The sequence below is a fragment of the Acomys minous genome, assembly GCF_964271855.1.
Source record: "Acomys minous genome assembly, chromosome: 1".
NCBI lineage: Eukaryota > Metazoa > Chordata > Mammalia > Rodentia > Muridae > Acomys > Acomys minous.
The window spans coordinates 12,849,920-12,861,443 of record NC_140483.1 but is presented as its reverse complement, the minus strand read 5'-3'; positions in this window follow the sequence as shown (position 1 = coordinate 12,861,443).

The following is an 11,524-nucleotide window of genomic DNA, read 5'->3' as shown; positions in this document are numbered from 1 at the left end:
ATTAACCTCACCTGTTCTCTCACGAGACCGTTCCGATCCCACACTTGGAATCCTAAAAAACAGGTTTATCTCTCCTTCATAGTACAGGCTGAACTTGAAGTCACTCTGTAGCCAAGGCCATACACAATGAAAATGGTGATTTATAAGGGCACCAATGGTGTTGTGGTGTTCAAATCCATAGGGAAAGACCAAAGACTTAGACTCAACTCAAACTTAGGTTAAATGAGTTTATTCTTATTGCTAGCAGAAAGATGGCAGCCTTAAAGCCAAAAAACATGCCTTGTGGAAGGGAGCTAAAGGAAGGGTTTATAAAAGTGGGTTATCAAAAGTGTGCATTACAATTATCTATAGAATCCATAGCTGGGCGAGAAAACTATTTTAGTCCCCTCAGTTTTCTTTCCAGTTGTGTTGTAATAAAAAGACCACTTCATCCCAGAGCAAGGGGTTAAACCCCTCATAGCGGGAGCCCTACTATCTTGTTCTTATCTCACCTGCAGGTCACTAGCATCTCACCTGCAGGTCACTAGCATCTCACCTGCAGGTCACTAGCATCTCACCAGCAGGTCACTAGCATCTCACCTGCAGGTCACTAGCATCTCACCTGCAGGTCACTAGCATCTCACCAGCAGGTCACTAGCATCTCACCAGCAGGTCACTAGCATCTCACCTGCAGGTCACTAGCATCTCACCTGCAGGTCACTAGCATCTCACCTGCAGGTCACTAGCATCTCACCAGCAGGTCACTAGCATCTCACCAGCAGGTCACTAGCATCTCACCTGCAGGTCACTAGCATCTCACCTGCAGGTCACTAGCATCTCACCTGCAGGTCACTAGCATCTCACCAGCAGGTCACTAGCATCTCACCTGCAGGTCACTAGCATCTCACCTGCAGGACGCTAGCATCTCACCTGCAGGTCACTAGCATCTCACCTGCAGGTCACTAGCATCTCACCTGCAGGTCACTAGCATCTCACCAGCAGGTCACTAGCATCTCACCAGCAGGTCACTAGCATCTCACCAGCAGGTCACTAGCATCTCACCTGCAGGTCACTAGCATCTCACCTGCAGGTCACTAGCATCTCACCAGCAGGTCACTAGCATCTCACCTGCAGGTCACTAGCATCTCACCTGCAGGACGCTAGCATCTCACCTGCAGGTCACTAGCATCTCACCTGCAGGTCACTAGCATCTCACCAGCAGGTCACTAGCATCTCACCAGCAGGTCACTAGCATCTCACCAGCAGGTCACTAGCATCTCACCTGCAGGTCACTAGCATCTCACCTGCAGGTCACTAGCATCTCACCTGCAGGTCACTAGCATCTCACCAGCAGGTCACTAGCATCTCACCTGCAGGTCACTAGCATCTCACCTGCAGGTCACTAGCATCTCACCTGCAGGTCACTAGCATCTCACCAGCAGGTCACTAGCATCTCACCTGCAGGCTGCTAGCATCTCACCTGCAGGTCACTAGCATCTCACCTGCAGGTCACTAGCATCTCACCTGCAGGTCACTAGCATCTCACCTGCAGGTCACTAGCATCTCACCAGCAGGTCACTAGCATCTCACCTGCAGGTCACTAGCATCTCACCTGCAGGTCACTAGCATCTCACAGGCAAGCCAGGGTAAAGACGCCTGGCACCATCTCACGTTTCTTTAGCCATCACAGGAAGTGATGTGTAAATTATTACACAGGTCTCAGCACCCTGGGGAAATGTCACTAATCAGTTGAGATAGACAAGCAATAGCACAGTGGCATTAGGTGCGGGCCAGCTGTCACATCCCCACAACGGCTTTCATGAGGCCCCCAGCTCTTGTGATTTGTTTGGTTCTCAAAGACTCCACCTCAAAATACTACCGGAGAGAGGCTGCACCGAGTGAGAGTGCTTGCTGCTCTTGCAGAGGACTCTAATTAGGTTCCCAGAACACAAACTGAGTAGCTGACAACTTCCTGTAACTTCGTCTCCAGGAGATCTGATGCCTTCTTCTGGCCTCCATGGGTGCCTGCATGCATGTACACATATAGATGCACACATATATACATAGGTATAAATAAAAATTAAAATATATATCTGTATCGTTATATGGTAGTTAGATTTCAAGCCATGAATTTGGGTGGTAGGCACAAACACTTAGTCTGTAGTAGATTAATCTATGGGGGGAAATCAGGAACAGGTAGCTGGAGATACGGCTCAGCAATCCAAAACACTTGATGCTTGTTAGTCAACTAAGGACTGCCTGCACTCCAGAATCAATTTGACCAGTCTGGCCAGGATAGGGGATGTCCAAAAAGGAAGGGAAGAAAGCCCAGTGGCTTTCCTAGAAAGAATTATGGAAGCCTTCAGACAATACACACCCATGGCCCCCGGGGGCCCAGAGAACAAGGCCAAGGTGGTCATGGCTTCTGTTAGTCAGGCCTCTCCAGATAGTAAATGTAAATTGCAGAGGGTTGAGGGGATGAATGACAAGTCGATCCCGGATTTGATAGCAATGGCAGAAAGTTTATAATAACAGGGAATCCCCAGAGGAAAGGTTAGAAATGGCGAATGACAGGCAGACCTCAAACCTGGCAGAGTCTCCTCGCCACACACATCAAAGACGAAGATGAAAAACAGAAGAGATGACAGCGCATTGCTGGAGGCCAAGGTAAGGAGAGTCTTCCAACCGGGCACCCAAACCCAGGGAGAAATCAGCGTGCACACTGTAAGGAAGAGGAGCACTGGAGAAAGGATTGCCCCGACAGGAAGAGCCCCTGGCCTGAAGCCCTGATTCTAGCTGCAGATGAACTCAGTGAATAAAGGGGACAGGGTTTGAATCTCTTCCCCAAGCCCAAGGTAACCCTTAGTTAGTTCTTGGTAGATACAGGGGCTGAACATTCAGTTCTACCCGAATTCAATGGGCCATTGTCCAAAAGAAAGGCCTGGACACAAGGGACAGCTGGGATGAAATGTTATTCATGGGCTACCGGAAGAGCAGTGGACCCAGGTATGGGTCGGGTACCCTACTCATTCCTGATCATCCCTCATAGCCGCCACCCCTTACTGGGGAGAGATATTTTTTTACTAAAATTGGAGCCCAGATTCAATTCCGCCCAAAAGGAGCTTCCTTCTCTAATAGGGTGGGGAGACCTATCTACATATTAGCCCTCCAGCTTGAAGACGAGTACAGCTGTACCAGACTCCCTCAGCCCCCACACCCAACATGGACCAATGGCTCCAGACTTTCCCTCAGGTCTGGGCTTAAACGGGGGGTGGGAGGTAGGGGACATGGGACTAGCCAAACACCAAACCCCAGTCTTCATAGAGTTCAAACCAGAGGTTGACTCAATTAGGTTCCGACACTACCGGTGTCTCCAGAAGCCAAAATCAGAATTATACCCCACATCAGATGTCTGCTAGATCTAGGGATACTGAGGCCCTGTCAATTGGCCTGGAACACTCCTTTGCTACCAGTCAAAAAGCCTCACTCTAATGATTGTAGGCTGGTCCAGGACATGAGACGTAAGTAGGCAAGTGATGCACATTCACCCTGTGATCTCCACCCCGTACACCTTGCTTATTCCCCTGCCCCCTTCATCATCAATGGTACACCAGCCTGGACTTAAAGGATGCTTTCTTTAGCCTGCCTCTAGCCCCTCAAAAGGCCAGGAATTGTTTGCTCTTGAATGGACTGATCTTGGAAAAGGCATAAACAGGCAGCAGCTAACATGGACCAGGCTACCACAAGGATTCAAGAACTCGTCAACCATTTTTGATGGGACGCCCTCGTGAAGACCTGTGTGAGTACCGCTCTTGCCACCGAGGTACCACGTGGTTGCAATATGTGGGTGACCTCCTCGTCTTAGCTGTAAATTACGTGAGTTGCTTAGGAGGAACAGAAGATCCACTCCGAGCCCTGGGGGGAGCTAGGGTACCGCATCTCTGCAAAAAAGGCCCAAATCTGCCAACCCAAGGTGAGCTACCTGGGCTATTTACTTAAGGAAGGACGGAGGTGGCTCAGCAAGGCCAGGAAGGAAACTGCTTGAAATCTCCAGACCAGATACCAAACCGCCACCCCCACAAGGTTTGGGGATTTTCCAGGATCAGCCGTAGTCTGCAGATTATGGCTACCAGGGTTTGCAGAGCTAGAGAAGGCCCTCTATGAGGCCACCAAGGAAGGGTAGCCCTTCCATTGGGCTGAGGATATGGATAGGTCTTTTGAGCTGATTAAGACTGCCCTGCTGTTGGCGCGCAGACATCACCAAGCCCTTTCACCTATATGTCAATGAGGGCAGAGGGAATAACCAAGGGAGTGTTAGCCCAATATCGAGGGCCCTGGAAACAGGCAGTGTCTTATCTCTCTAAGAAACCGGACCTGGTGGCAGCTGGATGGCCTCCCTGCCTGCAAATGATAGCAGCTACAGCCTTACTGGTAAAAGATGCTAATAAACTAACTTTAGGACAAGAACTGTATGTGACCACACCCCATGCCATAGAGGGTGTCCTAAAACAACCGCCGGACCGCTGCCTCAGCAATGACCAGCTCACCTATCAAAGTCTCCTGCTTAACTCCCTCAGAATTATTTTTCCGATTCTAGCTACCCTAAATCCAGCCACGCTCCTGCCAGACCCAGACCCAGAAGCCCCGCCTCATGACTGTGCTGGGATACTGGCTCAAGTTAAAAGATCAACCACTGGATGCTGAGATCACATGGTACGCCGATGGCGGTAGTTTCGTTCATAATGGACAGAGGCACACTGGGGCAGCAGAGGTGGTGACTGAGATGGAGGTCGTTTGGGCTGAGCCCTTGCCGGCTGGCACCTCAGCCCAAAAAGGCTGAACTAACTAACTGCTCTAACAAAAGCCTTGACTATGGACAAAAATGAAAAACTAGACGTGGTTACTGATAGCTGCTATGAGTTTGCATTGGCCCATATACATGGAGCACTTTATAGAGAGTGTGGCCTCCTGCTGAGGGCAAAACTGTGATGAACAAGGATGAAATCCAGGCCCTGTTGGCTGCCTTGTGGCCACCTCAAAGGCTTGCCATCATTCATTCCCCAGGGCATCAAAAAGATGATGCCCCTACAGCCAGGGGAAGTAACCTGGCCGTCAAGGCAGCTAGAGATGTTGCTCTGACACCAGGACAGATTTTATCCATGACCCTACTAGACCCAGGCAGCCATAGCCTGCCAGAAGAACCAAAATACTCCAAGGAAGATTTAAAATGGATAAAACAACTGCCAAGAACGCAGTGTTTGTAATGGCCGTGGCGTTCGGCTGTCTGTCCTGTAATTCTCCCAGAAAAACTAGAGGACAAATTGTGACTCAAAATGGGTAGGTGCACTCATATGGGGACCAGAAAAATGCAGGATCCGGTTAGGCATGTAAAGATCTTAATCAAGGAAGCAGGATCAAAAATTGAAAAGATTGTTTCTGAATGCAAGGCCTGCCGGCTCATCAATGCTACCCACAATCAGGACAACCCAGGGAGCTAGGAGATAGACCTGGAACATTCCAGGAAGTTGGCTTCACTGAGGAAAACCCAGAAGTATGGCTAGTTTGCTGGTTTTTCTAGGTTTTCAGGATGGATGAGAGCTTTTCCCACCAAACAGGAAACGGCTCGGGTGGTGAGCCAGGTGACAACGGGCCTGCTTTTGTGTCCAAGGTAAGCCAGGGTTTAGCAGGAGTACTTGGGGCAGATTGGAAGTTACACTGCACTTTCGGGCCCCAGCGCTCAGGACAGGTAGAGAGGAAAAGCAGAACTTTAAGAGAGACCTTAACTAAATTGACCTCAGCGACTGGCGGAGAATACAGACATCTCTGCGACCATACTGAGGTGCTCCCTGACCCTGAAGGATATATAGTTCCCCATGAAAACCGCTGGTGGGCGTGTTCAACAGGCCTCACCTCATGCGTACACACCAAGGTACCTAATCGATCCCAAGACTTTTGCATTTTAGTTCGACTGATACCAAAGTTCATATAGCTACCATTCAGAAGAAGACGTTTATCAAAGACTAGACAATCATGGTTACAGATTTAAGAGAGAAGCTGTTGGAGGTCGGTCTGATGTGTTTTGAGGCGAATTCCCTCTTGCTATCTCTGCCCGACCTGTACTTTCCCTAGGAGCCTAACCTGTTTGACCAATAAAAGGCCATCACACCTGGGCAGGGCAAATGGGAGAGGCGTGGCTAAGGTTCCGGGGCTTGGGGAAAGAGAGAAAATCTTGGGAGAGAGAGAGGGGAGGAGAGGAAGAAGGAAAGAAGGAGGCTGAGTCATGGGTTAGGTGGAGGAGAAGCACATGACTGGCATGGATGGAGCCTTGGCCCAGATGATGATAATTAGCAAGTATTTGGGATTATGGATGGGAGGTAGCTTGATAGAAATTATTAGAAGCAGATGGCATGGGAAGTAGTTTAGGGGATTAATATCTGCCCTGCCCCAGGTTAACTAAGACTGTTTTAAAGTATAACAAGTGTCTGTGTCTTGATTGATTGCTAGCGGGTTAAAAAAAAATACCACCATAACGATAATTATAGGCCTAATAATAAACATTAATACGGCATTACTGATAAAATAGCTACAACAAGAACCCATTACTGCCCTCACCCTAGCGGTGGTACTAGGGCTCGAGCTGGTGGGAGCCAGAACAGGGGTCTCAGCATTAGTTCCACAAGACAAAAATCCTGGGGCCTTAAGAACAGCCATTGATTGACACAGATATTGAAAGAACAGAGCAATCCATATGGGCTTTCCAAGAATTCCTTAAATCACTTTCAGATGTTGAGTTGCAAAACAGGCGGGGGCTTGATCTATTGTTTCTCCAACAAGGCGGATTATGTGCCGCTGAGCTGGGAGAAGAATGCTGTTCCTATGTCGCCCATTCAGGGGTAGTCAAAGAATCTATGGCTTTGGTCAGAGGACCGGCTAAGAGAAAACTGGAACGAAAACCCCCCAGGGATGGTGTGAATCTTTATTCAGCCAGTCCCCTTGGTTGACCACCTTAATATCTGCCTTAGCAGGCCCTTTCTTCCTGCTGTTCTTATTATTAACGTTTGGACCTTGCATTGTTAATAGAGTAGTTACTTTTGTCAGGGATAAAATTAGTACAGTTCAGCTCATGGTTCTTAGATCACAATATAAACTTATATCTGCTGACATGATGGAACTTACTGAAGACCCATGATTGGGTGTCTCTAGGATTTAAAGAAGGAGGCTTTACATTCAGAATTTCAGACTCACCAAGATAGGAAAGATGTTTTCTTTAAGGCTGCCAAATACAAATAGCCAAAACAGTAAGAATGTAACATATATAATTCCTGATTGTTTTGTGGTCCTTCTTGCTGTAGGTAGTTTATTGTATAGAAGTGTAATAATATAAATAATATAAATGCACATGTAAAATATTTAATAAAGATTTAAAAAAGGAAAATAGGAAGAAGAAGAAGGAAGGAAGGAAGGAAGGAAGGAAGGAATGTGGAACTTGATTTACTTCATTTTGAAAAAGAGACTCCATTCATGCTAAGCCTGACCAGGAGCTATACATCAGGTCTAGAAGAAAATCATAACATGTACCTCAGCCTTGCATTCCTTATATAAGTCCCCAGCAACAGACAATTAACTTACTCTGGGAAAATATTCAGAGTCCAAATATACTTTCTGCTGGTCAAACTGACTGCAAATGGTCTGGCACAGTAAACAGCCACTTAGGGACAGACATGTCTGTCTGTTCAAATGCCATCCAGTCATATATACTGTAAAACCCATTTCTTTGTCTAAAGCCTATAAAAACCACACATTTTCTAAGATCAGGGCTCTCATTCCCGATATGCTATGTTGGGGAGAGGAGGGAGTCCCTGCCAGGGTTTGAATAAACGACCCCGTCATGCACTTGTTTCAGGAGTGGCTCCTGGGTGGCCTTTGGGGAGCTCGCAGTCTGGCCATAACATCTCCAGCCTCCAAGACTTTATATTGGCTATAGCTCTCTCTTGTTCCTGGGGTCTCTGGCCACCAGGATTCAGGAACAAGGGAGCAGAAGTGATGAACTGCGGATGTAGTGCCCTGTAAGCAGGAACAGAAACGACATTCCAGGACGAGCTTCAGGGAGGCAGATCAACTTTATTCCGAGTGAATGGGGGTTATATAGAAGTTTGGGGATGGGGTAGGGATATCCAGGGTGGGCAAAGGTCATTGGCTGAAGGGCTAAGGTACTGAGATGCCTCATTTACATGGAGGAAGCTTTCCAGGAATCCCAGGTCCTTGCTGAATGGGCTCTTATCAGAAAAAAGGGAGTTGAACCTGTATTTTCCCTGAGGATTGTGTGACTTTCTTCAGGTAGAGGGTGTGTGAGTCTGGGACCTCTGCCCAGAGAACAGGAAATCTGTATGACAAAGGGAGTTCTCCATTTCACAATAAGCTCGGGGCTTTCCAGCCATGGCAGAATTCGAACCTATCAGTAGGGTTTCATAATAATTCAGCAGTAAACACGCCTTTTCAAATGAGAAAAAGATGTAGCCAAGTCAGGTGTCTTAGTTCGGATTTCTATCACTGTAACAAAACACCATGACCAACAAACAACAAGTTTGGGGGGGCGGAAAGGGTTTATTTGGCTTACACTTCCACATCTCTGTTCATCACCAAAGGAAGTCAGGATAGAAACTCAAACAGGGCAGGAACCGCGGAGAAGCCATGGAGGGGTGCTGCTCATTGGCTTGCTCCTCGCGGCTTGCTCAGTCAGCTTTCTCATAGAACCCAGGGATGGCACCACCCACAAGGGGCTGGGCCTTTCCCGATTGGTCACTAATTGAGAAAATGCCTTACAGACAGATCTTAGGGAGGTGTTTCCACAACTGAGACTCCTTCCTCTCTGATCATTCCAGCTTGTGTCAAGTTGACTCACAAAACCAGCCAGCACATCAGGTGAACCTTTAAGTGACATCACAGTGAGTAAGAAATGCTTCTCAGGATGGGCTCACGCACGGCATAGGCAACTCAATTTTGGGCATCTTTTCCCCACCTATCTCTATCTGGAAAACAAAAGTTAGGTATCTTTTATAGAGAAGAAAGTGTTTGTGTGGAAAATTACTGAGAGAACAGAGTGTAGAAAAAGACCATTGTATTTCCACATGCACTCCTTCCTGTTACTCCTATAGGGCTGGGAGCCAGACACACACACACACACACACACACACACACACACACTTCTAAGAAGGTTCTAGAGGTACAGTGTTGCCTCCTACTCTAGTAAACAATGTAGAGAGTGTGGCCGGCGACTTCCTTTTGCGGAGAGTAGCCAGATTCCTTTTCCTGTTGCTCTGCTCTTACACATAACCTCCCATGCACTTTCAGCATATGCATGACACAACATTTGTGCTGGCCTTATGTTCTCATTTGCACAAGGGCTGGCAGAGTAGAGGAATTCAGCCGTGCCGTGGAATTCCTGATGGAGCCTGCGAGAACGTTGCCAGGCCGCAAGCTCACACTTGTAAGTCTAACTATAGTCTATAATGGAAAGAGCTTTGGGCTTTCTTTTTTCGTTTGTTTTTTAATCACAGGCTTCCCAGGTTATGTACATCAGAAACTGCGTAGTAAGCTATTCTAGGTGTCTGTTTGGGCGACACAGCAAAATGTTGTGAATGATGTGGTTCATAGACAGTCAACATTTATTTCTCATGATTCTGGAAGGTAGAAAGACTAGCTGGCAGTCAGGGCCTGGTGAAGGTTTGCTTTCCATGACCTCTAGAGTCTATTTTGCCTTTGTATTTGTCTGTGCTTGGAGTTTGTTGTTATAAAGAAAGAAAAAATCCCATCCCAATACGGAGTCAGGAGCCAGATGCGGGGTAAATGCCTACTAGTCTAGAGAGGCAGAGAAAGCATGCAGCTGACCTTCCTACTCAGCTCACATCTCAGAAGGAAAAGGCCTCTCCTGCTTTTCCACACTGTCTTAAATACCCTTCAACTCAGTGTCCCTCCTTCCTCCTTTTCTTATGTCACTTGGTTGCTTGCTCTGCCTCTTGACCTAGGTTTAACTTTGCTTAATCCTGTACAGAAAGCTATTGGATAAAAGGTGTGTGCAGGGCTGAACCACACCATAACCACCTGTTTATAATAAACAGAGAGTTCTAGGGTGAAAGACTAAGCCATGCCACAATTAGAAACAGGTTTTTACAGTTCACAGTCTCCGGGTTCACAATATGATCAAATATCCTGCAACAGTTTCTTGTTGTTTTTGTTTGCCTTGGGGAAGGGCTATTACCTTATAGCACAGATTGGCCTTCCAATTGGCCTCAGGCTGGCCTCAGCCTCCCAATTACAGGGGTTGCAGGCAAGGACCACCATACTGGTTCTGGGGCCTCTTTCATAGGGGCATTAATCCCTTTAATGAGAATGGGAGAGTGGCAGTCCTCACCTCCAGCAATGACTTCCTCTCTTTCCCCGGCTTCTAAACAGAGGCAGCTATTTTCTCAGTCATATGATTTTTAAATTAAAGAACTTTTACTTTGGCCTGTCCCTCCCCGCCCCAAAATTGGCTAGATTTGGAGACAGAAAAAGTAAATAATAATAATTGTAACTAATGAGGAGGTATGCTCTTTTTTTTGGGGGGGGGAGGTGTTTTGCTTTAATAAATACAGAATTTCTGTTCAGAATGGTAAAATCTCTCTGGAAATAGTGGTTGGTACACAAGGTTGTGAATGCCCTTAATAGCATCCAATTGTAGTCTTTCCCCTCCTCCCCCCATTTTATTCTGAGAGAGGATTTCTCTATTTAACCCTTGCTGTGTGGGAACCCATTATACACAGACCAGGCTGGCCTCGAACTCATGGAGATCTGCCTGACTCTGCCTCCTGATTGCTGGGATGAAAGGCGTGCACCACCATGCTGAACTGTAGTCTTAAAAAAGGATTTGAATGGCAAAAGAGGCAATTCCCTGAAATGGGCATAAGATTAGATAGTTTCCTAAAGACCTTCAGATGCCTCGCCAACATGTGCAAGGCTGCCCTGGGTTTATTCGCGGTTTCAGCTAGTCTTTCTCTTGCTGTGATGAAACACCTTGACCTAACGCAACTTGAGGAGGAAAGCGTTTATTTGGCTTACACTTCCCCTTTGCTGTTCATCAGTGAAGGAAGTCAGGACAGGAGCTCAAACAGGGCAGCAACCTGGGGTGCTGGGGGGTTGCTCTGGTGCTACGTAGTCTAATGGTAATTCCTGGTCCTCAAGATCAGATCGCTGCCCAGAGGAGCACATTCTCATGCACACCTGTCCTTGTTCTGTAGACCTTGCCTAAGAAGCTATTCCTGGGTGGTTAATAATAAAATGCTGACACCAGTGCGCGCAGGCCAAAGGAAGGTAGGCATGGCTGAAGTTCACAGGCTTTGAGGAGAAGAGGATCTCAGGAAGGGGAGGGGCAGAAAAGTACAGAGGACAAAGGAGGGAGAGGTGGTGATGGGTTAGCATGGCTGGCAGGGGCGGAGAGAAACATCCCAGATGAGAGAATAAGCAAGTGTTTATGGGATTGTGCATGGGAGGTAGCCCATACAGAGAT